The 15619-nt window shown below is 40.3% G+C and overlaps 1 protein-coding gene across 2 annotated transcripts in view; it reads left to right on the top strand.

Annotated features, from left to right (window-relative positions):
* LOC132395550 (collagen alpha-1(XXI) chain-like) overlaps nucleotides 1-15619 on the top strand; it is a 210471-nt gene that overhangs the window by 157606 nt on the left and 37246 nt on the right. The window lies entirely within an intron of this gene.

Below are 15619 nucleotides of genomic sequence, written 5' to 3' on the forward strand. Positions count from 1 at the left end.
AGCTGAGACCCTTCGGCAGAAAAGAACATGAGTAGATTTAAAAGGTGGGGGGGGGAAGGGGGCAAGAAGCACAAGGTGAAAGGTGAAACCGGGAGGGGGAGGAATGAAGTAAAGAGCTGGGAAGTTGATTGGTGAAAGAGATACAGGGCTGGAGAAGAGGGAGTCTGATAGGAGAGGACATAAGGCTATGGGAGAAAGAAAAGGGGGATAAGCGTACCAGAGGGAGGCAATGGGTAGGCAAGGAGATAAGGTGAGAGAGAGAAAAGGGGATGGGGAATGGTGAAGGGGGTGGGCATTACCAGAAGTTTGAGAAATTGATGTTCATACCACCAGGTTGGAGGCTACCCAAATGGAATATAAGGTGTTGCTCCTCCAACCTGAGTATGGCCTCATTACGACAGTAGAGGGTCCATGGTTTGACATATCAGAATAGGAATGGGAAGCGGAATTAAAATGGGTGGCCATTGGGAGATCCCGCTTCTTCTGGTGGATGGAGCGTAGGTGCTTGGCAAAACAGTCACATGATCTACATCGGGACTCACCAATACAGAGCAGGCAACACCAGGAGCCCTGGACACAGTATATGACCCCACCAGACTCACAGGTGATGTGTCGCCTCACCTAGAAGGACTGTTTTGGGACCTGAATGGTAGTGAGGGAGGAGGTGTAGGGGCAGGTGTAGCACTTGTTCCACCTGTAAGGATAAGTGCCAGGAGGGAGATCGGTGAGGAGGGACAAATGGATAAGGGGGTGGAAAGCATAAAGTGTGTATGGGGGGGGGGTGGTATAGGTGTTTGGAATCCCGTTGGAGATGGCGGAAGTTTTGGAGAATTATGTGCTGGATGTGGAGGCTGGTGCCCTCAACTGCACCTCTTTCATTTCTCACACATCTGCTCTTACCCCATCCTCTCACCACCCTACCAGGATAGGGTTCCTGTTGTGCTCACCTACCACCCCACCAGCCTCTACATCCAGCCTAAAATATCAACTATACCGTTTTTTTCCATAGATGCTGCCTGGCCTGCTGAGTTCCTCCAGCATTTTGTGTGTGTTACTTGGACATTTTTATCTTTCTTGCTCTAAATCTTCTTGCACTTTGACTTAATACTGAAATGTACCCCTCCTCTGTAAACCACAGTATGAATTAAAAGGCAAGGTATTTTGTGTAAGTAATTTTACAATAATTTTAATTTATGTCTTAAATTACTGAATGTGGTGAACTACCTATACCTGTCTGGACACGCCCCCTGCTGACTGCTCCTGTGGCTCCTCCCACAGACCCCGGTATAAAGGCGATTGAGGCCTGAGTCTGGCCCTCAGTCTCCAGGATGTAGTATGGTGGTCACTCACTGCCTGTTCCTTCTTCCAGTCAATAAAAGCCGATATCTCGCCTTTACGTCTCAGAGTGAGTTATTGATGGTGCATTACTGTATAAATTGCTTTTAAGTTCCTTGTCTTTGTTTTTTCTACAAAGAATTTTTTTTAGAAACAACTGTTTGCTTTCTCTACTGACATAATGAATACAAAGAACATCTGTTATCTCTTTTCCTGAATAGCACCCCTTCTGCTTTTAATTTTACATACTGTTTCCTTGAATTATGCTGTGATAGATATAGTTTGAAATTGTAGGTTATTAATACCATATGAAAAATCATTTTCAATTTGTCATTGTAATTTGAAACAATGAAACAGCTCTGTAAGAAGTTTTATCAATTTCATAATTAAATATGTATTTCATTAACCCTTGGCTTATTTCAATTACCACCAACATTCAAAGTTGTACTAGAAGCATAAATTCAGGGACATATATAGGTATTTTTGTTCTACTCTCTATTAGATATCAAAATAAAGAAAATTTGCAATGATTTATATCTTTTTTAAAACACAGTGGGCCTAAGTGAACACAAGGAAATCTGCAGATGCTAGAAATTGAAGCAACACACACAAAATGCTGGTGGAACTCAGCAGGCCAGGCAGCATCTACAGGAAGAAGCACTGTCGACGTTTCGGGCTGAGACCCTTCGTCAGGACTAACTGAAAGGAAAGATAGTAAGAGATTTGAAAGTAGGAGGGGGAAATGTGAAATGATAGGAGAAGACTGGAGGGGGTTGGGTGAATCTGAGAGCTGGAAAGGTGATTGGCAAAAGGGATACAGAGCTGGAGAAAGGAAAGGACCATGGGACGGGAGGCCGAGGGAGAAAGAATGGAGGAGGGAAGCGCCAGAGGGAGATGGAGAACAGGCAAAGAGTGATGGGCAGAGAGAGAGAAAAAAAGAAAGAAAGAAAAAAAAGAGGAGGGGAAAAAAACTAGATATATCAGGGATGGGGTAAGAAGGGGAGGAACCATGACATCCCTGATAGATCCCATCTCTGATGTATTTAGTTTTTTGCCCCTTCTTTTCTTTCTTTTTTCTCTCTCTCTCTCTCTGCCTATCACTCTGCCTGTTCTCCATCTCCCTCTGGCGCTCCCCCCCCCTTTCTTTCTCCCTAGGCCTCCTGACCCATGGTCCTTTCCCTTCTCCAGCTCTGTATCCCTTTCACCAATCACCTTTCCGGCTCTCAGCTTCACCCCACCCCCTCCAGTCTTCTCTTATCATTTTGCATTTCCCCCTCCCCCTCCTACTTTCAAATCTCTTACTATCTTTCCTTTCAGTTAGTCCTGACGAAGGGTCTCGGCCTGAAACGTTGACAGTGCTTCTTCCTACAGATGCTGCCTGGCCTGCTGCCTTCCACCAGCATTTTGTGTGTGGGGCCTAGGTGAGCTCTGTTTGCCAGCAGTTCCTTGTGGGATAAGTATTTAACTTATTTTACTTTAGTATTTTAAGGTATTTGAAATGTACAGTGGATTTCAGTGAATTGAACACATTGGAACCAGTACCTTTTATCCCAATTAAGTGGCTATCCCAATTGCCAAAGTTTCATGGATGTAATTAAAAAGTTATTTTAGAAATCTGATTAACAAATGATGTATTTAAGTGAAATACAGAACAAATTAGAACACTACCAATACTACTACGGTGTGATGGAACTGTGTATTAGTTCCGAATAGTTGTCAGTGGAGAGTTCATTGAGAATACGCTGCCATATTCTTTCGATTGACTGTAAATGAACAAGGTCATTGCAGACACCTAGTGTAGATAATGGACTGTCTTCATACAATGCTTTCGACAATTACATTCGCCAATTCTTCATTTTCGTTGTGACCTACAAGATGATTGTTGATATCTTCAAATTTTTCATAGTTCCTAACTTACTGAAGTAATGAAATCATTCATTTTCACTGCCTGCTGTTTCTGGCATCCCTGATGACTCAAATAACTGAAATCCACTGTATTTGTTTAAATGCCCTGACTACCAGAGATATTTGCACAAAGCTTATAAAGTTTTGTTTTAAAGTAAATGTCTGACTATTCAAGGACATGTGCTGAAGACAGGGTGTCCAAGGCCTGTTCAGTGCTCAGGCCTCAGCACTTCATGGGACAGATGATGGATGCAGGGGAATTAGCTTCACATATAGAAAATGGGGATTACAGGGAGGAGATCCTGGCAGTAGACTTGGGGCTGAGATTGTTTAATGTCTCTGGGCCTAGACTCCAGAAGGATGGACTTCAGCAGGATGAAAGGGGGATCTCATTAAAACCTATTGGACACTGAAAGATGTGGATTAAGTGGACATAGAGAGGGTATTTCCATTAACAGGAGAGTTTACAGTCACTTTGAAACAAATGAAGAGGGATTTCTGCAGCCAGAAGGCGCTAAATCTGTAATTTGGAGGTCAAGGAAGTCAAATTATTGGGCATATTTAAGGTAGATATTGATAGGTTCTTGATTGGTAAGGGGATTAAGGTGAGAGAGTGGTAAATGTCAGAACAAATTTGATGAGCTGAATGGCTTGGTTCTGCTGCTACTTTTTATGGTTTTACAGATTATTTCAAAGGTGCTAGAAATGGGATCACACACATGGGCCAGGATTAACTCTACCTAAAATGCAGCAGCTGCAACCACAGACAATTCCTCATCCTCAGCATTGGCGGCTGTCAAAGTCCTTGAATAGAAGTCGATGAGACAAACACAGATTATGCTGGGGACCCCCAGCTGGTCAGGCAGCATCTGTGGAAAGGGAAACAGATAACAATATTTCCGGTTGAAGTTCCTTCACTTCTGACAAAGGATCCATGACTTGTGATAATTGTTTTTCTCTCCAAGGGTCATTCAATGTCTTAGAGTCCCTGAGATGTTTAGAAGTGTACAACAGGTATTAAAATATATTATTGTTTATTTTAAGAAATTAGTTTCCAAAAAAGTTTGAAATAATTGGTTAAGAATTGTGCCAGATTTATTTATTTTTTTTAAAAAATACTTAATCCCTCTTGCTCTTCTTCACGAAATTAAAATCTCAATGAATCAATGAACAGGTGGATTGCGCGGCAGGTCTAGCCTGGTGAGCAGATACCTCAGCCTAAGTACTGGGCAACCTCATCAGACTCGCCCTCAGCTCTTGTGTGTAGCTGCAAAGCAGACTCAGGAACAAGGACTCGTAAGCACATTCAGCTGCATGAGTGCCAAGTTTCCAAGCACTTTTGTTCATATTTGCCAGCAATTCACCGCAGAACTTGAAACTATCAACGGATTCTGGCCTTCCATGTGAGGTTTTTACAGAGAGTATCATTAACTGCTTTACATATGTGGCTCTCATTCAATACAGAATGTTTTCATCCAGCTGACCTTTGACTTTATGGGGGCCTCCTATAACACACCATGTCATTTGTTTGAAGGAAAATGTTAAAGGTGGGGGAGAAAGGGACAATTACCATAACATTTTGCACAATAAACTTTATTATTTCAGAAAAGTCAGGGGTTTGATATTGAAGTTCAATGCCAAGGCATCAGAAGCACTGTGTTGCAAGATCAAACAATGCAAGCCACTAATTAGAAGTCACCAGTCAGCTCTTAAACATTTTACCATAAAATTCATGATTTTAGTAACCTTCCAAACATTTCTAATAGGCAAATCAGATTGAATGAACCTTTCTATGGAACCTGGTCAAAAGAAAATGTGAGACTGCTATTTCTTTTATTTTAAGGGCCTCCTACTCATGCTAAATTGCAGGAGGTAGGTTTGCTAGTTTAAAGTTCAGGGTTCTTGCAGTGCCCTGGAGAGAGATCATCTCACCCCTTCCAAAGGTCAGTAAATGGTTGTCTTGTAGCATGCCAATGATTATTTTATTCGTGGAAGCACCATGGAAAACTGAGCCCAAGCTCCGAGCCATGTTAACTGAGGCTTGAACACAGGGGAAACCTGTTGCCATAAGAACAGGGGGAAATGGGTGAGGCCAGAGTAGTGAGGGAGAGGGGCTCCAAGATCAGATCGAGGGGATTCGTGTCCCAGCAATGGGCATGGGGGTGATGGTGATTTTTCATCTCATTCTCTCATTCTGTTGCAGCGCAGAAGGGACCAGAAGAGAACTGAGAAGCAAAAAGAGGAATATAACTGAGCTGGGGTCCCAGTGATAGAGTGCTGTACCCTGGTACAGATGTGCAGTGCTGCAGCATACGCAGAATCAGATGTGCTCCATACTGGTTTGTGGTGGTAGAGTTGTGAATTGTTTTTTGGCCGTCTCAGAGGCATACTTTTCTGCAATTCCGCTTGAAACATTTTAATATTCAGCTGACCATATATACCATTTTACTGAGCTGCAGACCTTTCTCCAACAATTGTGAGTAGCAGTTTTAGAAGGCTCACAGCCCGGAATTTCAAAGTCAACATTGAGTTTATTGTTTTGTGCTCAATTACGTGTATGAAAGACTTACCACAACATATAAGCAGCATTCATAAAACACAAACAAATTGTACACAGTTTTGACGTGAAAACACAGCAAAAATGAAGTCCATTTTGAATACAAGGAATTGAGGATCTGTATTGCCAAGTCTCTTTGTTCTACTGCACTCTTCAATACCCTAGCATTCACTGTGTAAGTTCTACCCTGGTTTGTCCTCCCAAAGTGCAACACCTCACACTCATCTGCATTGAATTCCGTCTGTCATCTTTCAGCTCATTTTCCCAGCAAGTCCAAGTCAGTTTGCGAGTTTTGATAGCATTCCCCCCGCCCACTATGCCCCCAGTCTTGGTGTCATTTGCAAATTTGCTGACCTAATCTAAAAAATTCTCATCCAAATCATTAATGTAGATGATAAACAACAAAGGATCCAGCATTAATCCCTGCAGCATACCACAAGTCACAAGCCTCCAATCAGAGAGCCAAGCATCCACTTCCACTCTGGCGTCTCCCGCTAAGCCAATGTTGACTCCAATTGGACGGCATCCTGAATGCCAAACAACTGAACTTCTGAACCAGCCTCACGTGTGGAACTTTGACAAAGACCTTGCTAAACTCCATGCAGACACTATCCACTGCCTTCAGCAACCTTATTGATAACCTCCTGAGAAAAACTCTACTGAGGGGCAATTTTTCAGTACATAAAGGGAGTGAGCCACCAAAAGTAGGGACATTCACAACATTCAAAGGGTACTTGTACTTGTGTAGGGCTAGGAAAGGTTTATTTTTTATTCTTTTAAATCTCACTGAGATATAGTGCAGGCCCTCCCACTCCTTTGAGCCACGCCTTCCAGCAACCCCTGATTTAATGCTAGCCTTATCACGGGACAAATTACAATGACCAATTAACCTACGAACCAGTCCATCTTTGGACTGTGGGAGGAAGCCAGAGCACCTGGAGGACACCCATGTGATCACAGGGAGAAGATGCCAACTACTAACATGCAGCAGCGGGAATTGAACCCTGATTGCTGTTACCGTAAAACGTTGTGTTAACCACTATGCTATCATGCCGCCCCAGAGGGATTAGAGTGAGCAAATGGGACTACTTTAGATAGAAATTGTGATCAGCATGGACCAGGTGGGTGAAAGGGCTTGTTCCCATGCTGTGACTATTTCCCTCTACTTGTGCCTTCCCCACTCGGATCCATTGTAGTGGACAAGCCTTCACCAACAGGCACCACCATCACTTGTGTTGTTTAGTCTGCCTTCGTTCTCCCCCTTGAAAGCGTTTTAGTTTATAATTTTTTCCTGTTCTGATGATTGATCATCAATCTGAAATGTTAACTTTGACACTGCCTGATCTGCAGGTGTTTCTCCATTCTCCATTCTCCTCTGCCACTATAAAATAAGTCAGGCTCGATCTCAGTGTGTGTTGGGAAATAGGCTCCAGGCTTACAATATTCACCATGTCACCAGCAGCGCATCATAGCGTAAGCTGGCATTGGACTAGTATCTCCTGCTGAGCATTTACACCCAAACAACTCGAATGCAATTCCTGCTCTTGAGTATCGAGGTAATACTCATGAACCGCTGCATGGCATAAGCCAGTGTCATGACTGAATTTCGTTTTGGCTTTAAATTTAATCTGAATTTAAGCTACAGCTGGGAAGCTTTTGATCATAAAAAGGACATCTGAAAATAATAGAAAATATGTTCGTGGGGAGATTCTCAAAATAAACATAAAAAAAAATTGAGTCTAGTTAACCACAGTAGCTCGATTCTAAAAATAATACAAACAAGTCACTACCCAACATTTGCTTGCATCATTAATGGTAACAAATTTTATCAAAGTGCAAATAAGTTGACTAAATTTTTCAGACATTTTTGTAATTTAAACATGCTTTCATTTGTCAATATTTCTTTGGAGCAAAACTTAGATGGAATCTGCACATATCATAAGTCACATTAATTTGGATAACTTGGACTAATGGAAAGATTCCCAGTTCAAAAGGTAACTGGAAAAGTACTCCAGAACTGCCACCTCTAGATTGTGATTGGCTGCTGGTGGTTGAGGGGGTATAATTCTCATGTAGTCCACTAAATTAGAATTTTATACTGTACCTGGCTGTTGCCTTAACGAAAATAATAGTGGGCAAGACATAAGCTGATCATTAACAACATAGAACAGTACAGCACTTGGCAGGCCAGTTGGCCCACAACGTTGTGCTGATCTTAATGCTAATTTACACAAAAGGTCCTCCTCCTGTGCATCCCTCCATTTCCTTTATATGTGTTTCTATCTTAAAGCTTCTTAAAATTCAGAGTATATTATTTTCAAAGTACATATATGTCACCATATACAACCCTGAAATTAATTTTCTTGCAGGCATTCACAGTGAACACAGAGAAACACAACAGAATCAATGAAAAACTGCACACAAAGATAGACAAACAACCAATGTGTAAAAGACAACAGATTGTGAAAATGCTAGAAGAAAAGCAAAATAATAATAGATTTAAAAAGTAATAAATAATATTGAGATCATGCATTGTAGGGTCCTTGAGAGTGAGTCCATAGTTTGGGGAATCAGTTCATTTTTGGGGTGAGTGAAGTTATCTGCTCTGGTTCAAGGAGTAGAAACTGTTCCTGAACCTTATGGTGTGGGATTTAAGGCTCCTGTACATCATTCTTGATGGCAGCACTGAGAAGAGAGCATGGCTTGGATAGATGGTAGGGGTTTTTGATGATAGACACTGTCTTTTGGCAACAACACACCTTGTAGATGGGCCCAATGATGGGGAGGTATTTACCTGTGATGGACTATATTTATCTACTACTTTTGATAGGCTTTTACTTTTTTTGTAATTTTTTTTATTTAAGTTCATCATCAAACAAACATTTCCATAAGATGTATTTCAGACATTGTGTGTGTATATATATATATATCATATAATCATATACATCACAAATCTCCACAAAGTATTTATCTGAGGTATGCACTTACAGAAAAGAGTGGAAAGAAAAAAACAAGCAAAAGGAAAGAACTATGTACAAGTAGGGAGTGATTTTTTTTTTGCAACAGATTCATTGATTTGTGAGAATAAAATCAGGCCTATGAGGCATTATATAGTTAAACCATGAATCAAATTGTTCCAGCTTATGATTAACAGATGCTGTTATCTTCTCCATTTTGTAAATGTCCATTGTAATTTCCATCCATGTATTTAAAATTGGGCTCTCCTGTGATAACCATTTCCTCGTAAGAGTCTTTTTACCAGCCACCAACAGTATATTCATTAAATATTTATCTCATTTCAACCATTCTTGAGGTATATATCCAAAATATATGGTCTTACTCTCTAAGGGTATTTCACATTTAAAGATGTCTTGTAAGGCATTGTATATCCCCCCCAATAGTTTTTGATAACAGGGCAGTCCCAAAAAATATGATAATGATTTGCATTTTGATTTCCTCAATTTCTCCAGCAAACAGGGAAGTTACTATCATAATGGGATTTCTGAGAGGGTGTAATAAAATATCTTATCAAGTTTTTTCCATCCAAACTCCCTCCATTTCTGTGAACTGGTACACTTCCATTGATATCTCCATATTGTTGTACATTCTTCCTCAGATATAATTATCCCTCCTTCCTTCTCCTATTTTATTTTAATGTACGAAGTCGAATGTGTTTTAAGATTTGACAACCCCTTATACATGCTTGAGATGATTCTACTACCGGTATCTGAATTATATGCTTTTCTAAATAGCTCTACCAAGCATGTACTTGCCGTGGTTACATTTTTAAGCATCTTATTAACATATTGTCGCATCTGTAAATACCGAAAAAAATCTTGTTTTTCTAATAAGTGTTTCCCTTTAAGCATTTCAAAACTGAACAGTGTTCCTTCTTTCATTATATTGCAAAGAACTGTTATTCCTTTAGCTGTCCAGTCCTTAAATCTAGCATCCAATTTATTTGGTGTAAAATCAGAGTCATATGCACACCATTTAAGAATTGCAATATCTCCCGCTAGATTATATTCTTTCATAGTATTTTTCCATATTTTAAGAGTCAATTTCACCCATGGGTTATCAATAGTATTTATGTACCTTTGCAGGTTGTTAACAGCCAAAATTGCTTGTATGGGGATGGGAAGTACCCGCTCCTCAGTGTTTTTCCATTGAGCGTCATATGATGGGAAGCACCAACAAATCACAGCTCTCAACTGTGCTGCAAAATAATAATTTCTAAGAGAGTGTAGGCCCTATCCCCCCTTTTCCTTTGCTAATTGCAAAGTTTTGAGACGAACTGTAGGCCTTTTACCCTGCCACATATACCTTGATAACATCTTATTCCATTCATTGAATTGATTTTGATTAACCTCTATTGGTAGGGTCTGAAAGAGACATAACAGTCTGGGCAGAATATTCATTTTAATAGACTCAATCCTTGAACTGAGACTGAAAAAAGGAATCCGGTTCCACCTTGCCATATTTTCCTTAATTTTTTTATATAAAGGCTGATAATTACATTCTGACAATTTTGTCAAATCTTTTGGCATAATGATGCCCAAATATTTGAAAGACTCTGTGTGCCATGCCCAGGGATATCTACTTTCAATTTCTCTTGGTGGGCTATAGTAATATGAAAGTAATTGGGTTTTATCTCTGTTGATCTTGTTTCCAGATAATTGACCATATTGTTCAAAGTATTGCGTCAATTTAGTTAAAGAGTATGTTGGTTGCCCTAGATAGATCAAAATGTCATCCACATAACAAGCCAATTTATGCTCCATCCCTTTAATAGTAATTCCCCTGATATCTTCATTTTGTCTGATGTATTGAGCTCATGGTTCCAGATATAACGTGAAGAGTAGCGGTTACCATGCACAACCCTGTCTCGTGCCCCTTTCTAGGATAAGACTATTTGATAAATATCCATTGATTTTAATCCCAGCAGTAGGATTGTCATATCGTGTCTGTATAGTTTTAATAATTGTGTCTTGGAAACCAAATCTATGTAAAGCTCTGTAAAGAAAATTCCAATTAACCGAATCAAATGCTTTTTTAGCGTCCATGCTTATCACTATTGTTTCGATTTTATTTTTTTGTATATGATCCATAATGTGAAGTGTCCTTCATATGTTGTCTTGTGTCTGGTGTTGTCATATAAAACCTGTCTGATAGTTATGTATCAGTATGGGTAAAAACTCCTCTAATCGTTTGGCCATGATGGAGGTAAATAATCTATAATCTACATTAAGAACGGATATTGGTCTAAATGACCCACATTCCTTTTATCCTTGCCTTCTTTCGGTATAGCTGAGATTATTGCTTCCTTCCAACTGGGTGGCATTTGTGCCTTTTTTAGAGCCCAGTTCAGTGTGGGAAGTAAAACAGGAATTAACTCATTTTTAAATTCTTTGTACCACTCTGCCATATACCCATCTGATCCTGGTGACTTGCTTAATTTAAGCCTACTAATTGCAGCTTTTAATTCAACTTCAGTAATGTCAGCAGTCATCCTTCTATTTGTTCTTTGCTTAAAGTGGGTAACTCTAGAGAATTCAAGAAGGTGTTAATTTATAACACATATATAACATGCATACACATATATGCACACATATATATATTCTCATTTTGGTGGGGAAAAAGGAGTAAGTGAGCAAATAAAGAACAACAACTAAGTAATATAAAATCCACATTATAATAAGTATTTCTCTAGATAGGTATATCACCGTCTACTTTTGCTTCCATTTGGCTTCTCAACATTTTTAAAATTAGTCAAACCATATGGCTCTTCTGAAGGGGGTGAGGACTGCCTTTGGGAAACTCCTGATCTGTTCCTGATATACTTCTCTCAGCCTCCTCCCATCTCCTGTTTTCTCGATTCTTGCACTATTTCCCAAGCGGAGCGGGATAATTCCTCTGCCAGGTTTTCCCTCGGTTTGGTCATGTTGACAGGCAACCCTCTGGCCTTCATGTCTGTAGTCGCCTCTTCCACTGTCTGATACAACCGTGTCCTGTCATCATAAAACACTTGAAGTTTAGCAGGGTATGGAGTCTGAAATCTAATCTTTTTTTGCTTTAGTACTCGCTTTACTTCAGAGTATTCTTTACATTTCTGCAGGGGGTGGGGGGGGGGTAATCTTGGTCAAAATATATTACTTTATCGTCTAAAAGCACTCTCTTCTTACCCCAGGCCCTTCGTAGAATCTCTGCCTTGGTGCTGTACTGAAGGAATTTAATTATTATTGAACGTGGCTTATCTTGGGTAGACTTCAGGACTAATGCACGATGAGTTCTCTCAATTTCCAGCTCCATAGTTGAGGGAAGCTCCAGTGCGTCCCGCAGCAACTTTCCAACAAACTCCGTCATAGACGAGCCTTCCGCTCCTTCGGGAACGTTGTAGATGCTGATATTCAACGTTTTGAACGCGATCTTCCACCTTCTCAATTTGAGTCTCTGCCACCGCTATTTTTTGATTGATGTTGGCGAGCTCTGACTTAATATCATGTAGCTGCTGCTCTATTTCTTTCTGGAACTCCCTTATCTCTTTCAGGATTTCGATCATATTCACCACTTCACCTGAACGAGGCCCAGCGTCCGCCTCGCTAGCACGAGGTCGGGTAGGAGAGCAGCTCGCTGCACTCCTCTGCCACAGGCTCCGCAGTGTCGCTTTTTTTATTTCCATTCCTTTTCCCCATTCTTGCCCCTCTTTTCAGTTCAAATATTTTTCAAAAAATACTATATTTGATGGGTTAACGGGGCTTAATAGGTGTTTTTCCGGAGGAGCTCGTGACTTAAGCTGCCATTCTCGACGATGATGTCACCGGAAGCCATAGGCTTTTCCTTTCAAAGGCATTGGTGTTTACATAGCAGGTTTCAAACTCCACCAAATTGCTTGTCACAGATCTCCAGCCAGAGTTATAGCCTTCCACCTATGGGTAAGCCAGTTCTGAATCTAACCTTGCAACACATCCCAATTTCCAGGTGTGTGGGTTGGGTGAAAATCCACCTTAAGTGTATTATTACATGGCTAGCCATGCTCCAGTGCAACTGGAGCAGAAATCAGGAAGTTTCTTAGGATGAAAATTTTCCTGGGAAGGATTCTACAGCAGGATAGTTCTGTGTGTTTAAACATGTTGGCATAGCAAGTGACGGAGTTGCAGCTGAAACTATTTATTTGTAAACTGATTTAATTGAATTTGATGGCATGTGAAATTACTGTCCTTTATTAACTGTTTAAAAAAATACTTCTATGCCTTTTACGATTTAAAATATATATTTAGTGGAGATCTTTTACGAGCTTACAGGCAGGAGTAAGCTGCTTGCCCCTCAGCTTTGCCCTGCTATTCACTATGATCTTTCCTAGGCCTCATCTCCTCTTCTGGGACAGTTCCCCACAGCCCTCAGTTCAATAATTTTTAAAAGAAGATGTATCTGCTTCCCCCTTAAAGATCTACCTCTACTCTCTGTTGGGGTAGGGAATTCCAAAAATTCACATTACCTGTGAGAAGTTCCTGTTCACGTCAGTTTTAAATGATCGCCCATTAATCTTGCAATTAGGTTCCCTTGTTCGAGATCTTTCCACTAGTAGAAATATCTTGGCATTTACCCTGCTACACCCAGTAAGGATCTGATGTACGCACACAAAATGCTGGAGGAACTCAGCAGGCCAGCCAGCATCTATGGAAAAAAGTACAGTCGACGTTTTGGGCCGAGACCCTTTGACAGGACTGTGTGTGTGTGTGTGTGTGTGTGTGTGTGTGTGTTCAGAACAGAGAAGTGTGTGTTGTAAGCAATGGATATGCTGAATGCTACACTTTTTTATCTGAAGCATTTTTGAAATGTTGGTGATCTTGTTGTTCAGGTTTATTTTTTTGTTTATAACTACACCTATGATGCAGACCTAACAAAATGAGCATTTGTAATATTAGTGCAATGGTGTAATTTAATAATATCAGCTCCCTTTATCATATGTGTACAATATGTGGAGCTACTAGCATAAAATCATGTAGCATGGGAACAGTTCCTTTAACCCACTGAGTCACTGTTGATCATCCAGTATACACTAATTCTATTTCGATCATCTTTTATTCACGTTATCTCCCATCACTCCACTGGCAGATTCTTCCACTTACTCACACACAAAGGGCAACCTACAGTGATCAATTATTCTACCTTCCCACCTGTTTTGGGGATGAGAGGGGCAACCGGAGCACCTGAGGTCGAGGCTGTACCAAGGTTGCAGAAGCTATGAGGCAGAAGGTCTACTAGTTGTGCCAATATGCTCTTCTCAAATATATAAAACCACACATTTCCCAAAGGAGTACAGAATGTCTAGTAATTCCAAAAGACCAAGAATGATGCAAAAAACATGATGAGGATTATAGACTGCATTCTCCTGTATTTAGACACGTGCTGGTAGGGTGTGACCTGTGAAACGTGAAATCTAATATCCCTGATTTTCCAAAGACTGCACTGCCATCTTGACATTGAAACATATGGAATGCTGTGTTGTGGAGGTACTTGCATATATATGGAACGTTGTGTTGTAGATTCATGCATATATATAGAACGTTGTGTTGTAGATTCATGCATATATATGGAGCATTGTGTTGTGGCAGATACCAATTAAATTTAGAAGAAAATATTTGGGCACCCCCATTTCAGAGTGAACAAATTTTTAAATTGCATGGTATCAACCTCTCTGGAACTGACAAGTACGATTTGCAAGTGCTGTCAGAATGTTACTGGTATATTTTTTTTAATGAAAATAGTGTTCTCAGTTTTTCTTTCTTTTCTCAATTTTTTCCATATTTCTTATGAAATAAATTCAAAGAAAATACAATGAGTAATGTGTAAAGTTTGACAGGCGGAAGACAATCTAGCCAGTCATTCAGCCTTATGGATTGAAAGGCTGAAGGACCATTACAATGGGCTCGGTTTGGGGAAAGATGATAGTGAGGAGTCCAGGTAATTCTTTTCACCTCTTACCTGGATTATGCAGCTAAGTGCTAGTTACTGAGTGGTCACTGGAACAGTCATCAAAAGACTCTGATAGCGTAAAGGCACAACAGATGATTTCTGTGGAACAACAGCAATGCACAATATTGTTAAATAACCCACAGTATGTTCTGGTACAGCTGGATTGAATCCAAGGGTATAAAAAGCTTGGAGTTCCGTAGTGCTATTTTTATAACACTGATGACATAGAGGGATAAAGTCATTTCAGCAAAACAAAACTAGAGTGCATTTACAAGTTGTCAAAAACCTTTTGTTCACTAATTCCCTGATTTGGGTCTAAATCAAAATTGCCTTCCAACTTCAAACTGTCTGTAACCATTCAACAGTTACTCAGCTGTTACATTATGCTCTTCCTCAGTCCATGTTGATAATGTACTGACAGCGGTGAATAGAACAGTGCAGTCCAGCAAGAACATGAACTGTACTTTTGTACTTTAAAGCCCAGCCGTGAAAATGTACCCACTGATTCAAGTGAAGCTGGGAATTTGCCATTCGTTGCTGTTTTACATACATCAGGAGCTGTGCAAGGTATCTCTGTGAAGTATCTGAATGATCACAATAGATTCAAAGAGTTAAATAGCCTGGAAACAAGTCCTATGGACTAGCATCCGTGCCAACCTAGATGTCTGTCTAAGCAGATCTCATTCACTTGTATTTGGCCCACATCACTCTAACCCAGGGTTTCTAAACCTGGGGTCCATGGACCCCTTGCTTAATGGTATTGATCTGTGGCATAAAGAAGGGCTGAGATCCCCTGCTCTAACCCTTTCCATTCCATGCAACTGTCCAGTTGTTTCTTGAAAATGA

Source organism: Hypanus sabinus, chromosome 1, assembly GCF_030144855.1.
Source record: "Hypanus sabinus isolate sHypSab1 chromosome 1, sHypSab1.hap1, whole genome shotgun sequence".
In the NCBI taxonomy this organism is placed as follows: Eukaryota; Metazoa; Chordata; class Chondrichthyes; order Myliobatiformes; family Dasyatidae; genus Hypanus; species Hypanus sabinus.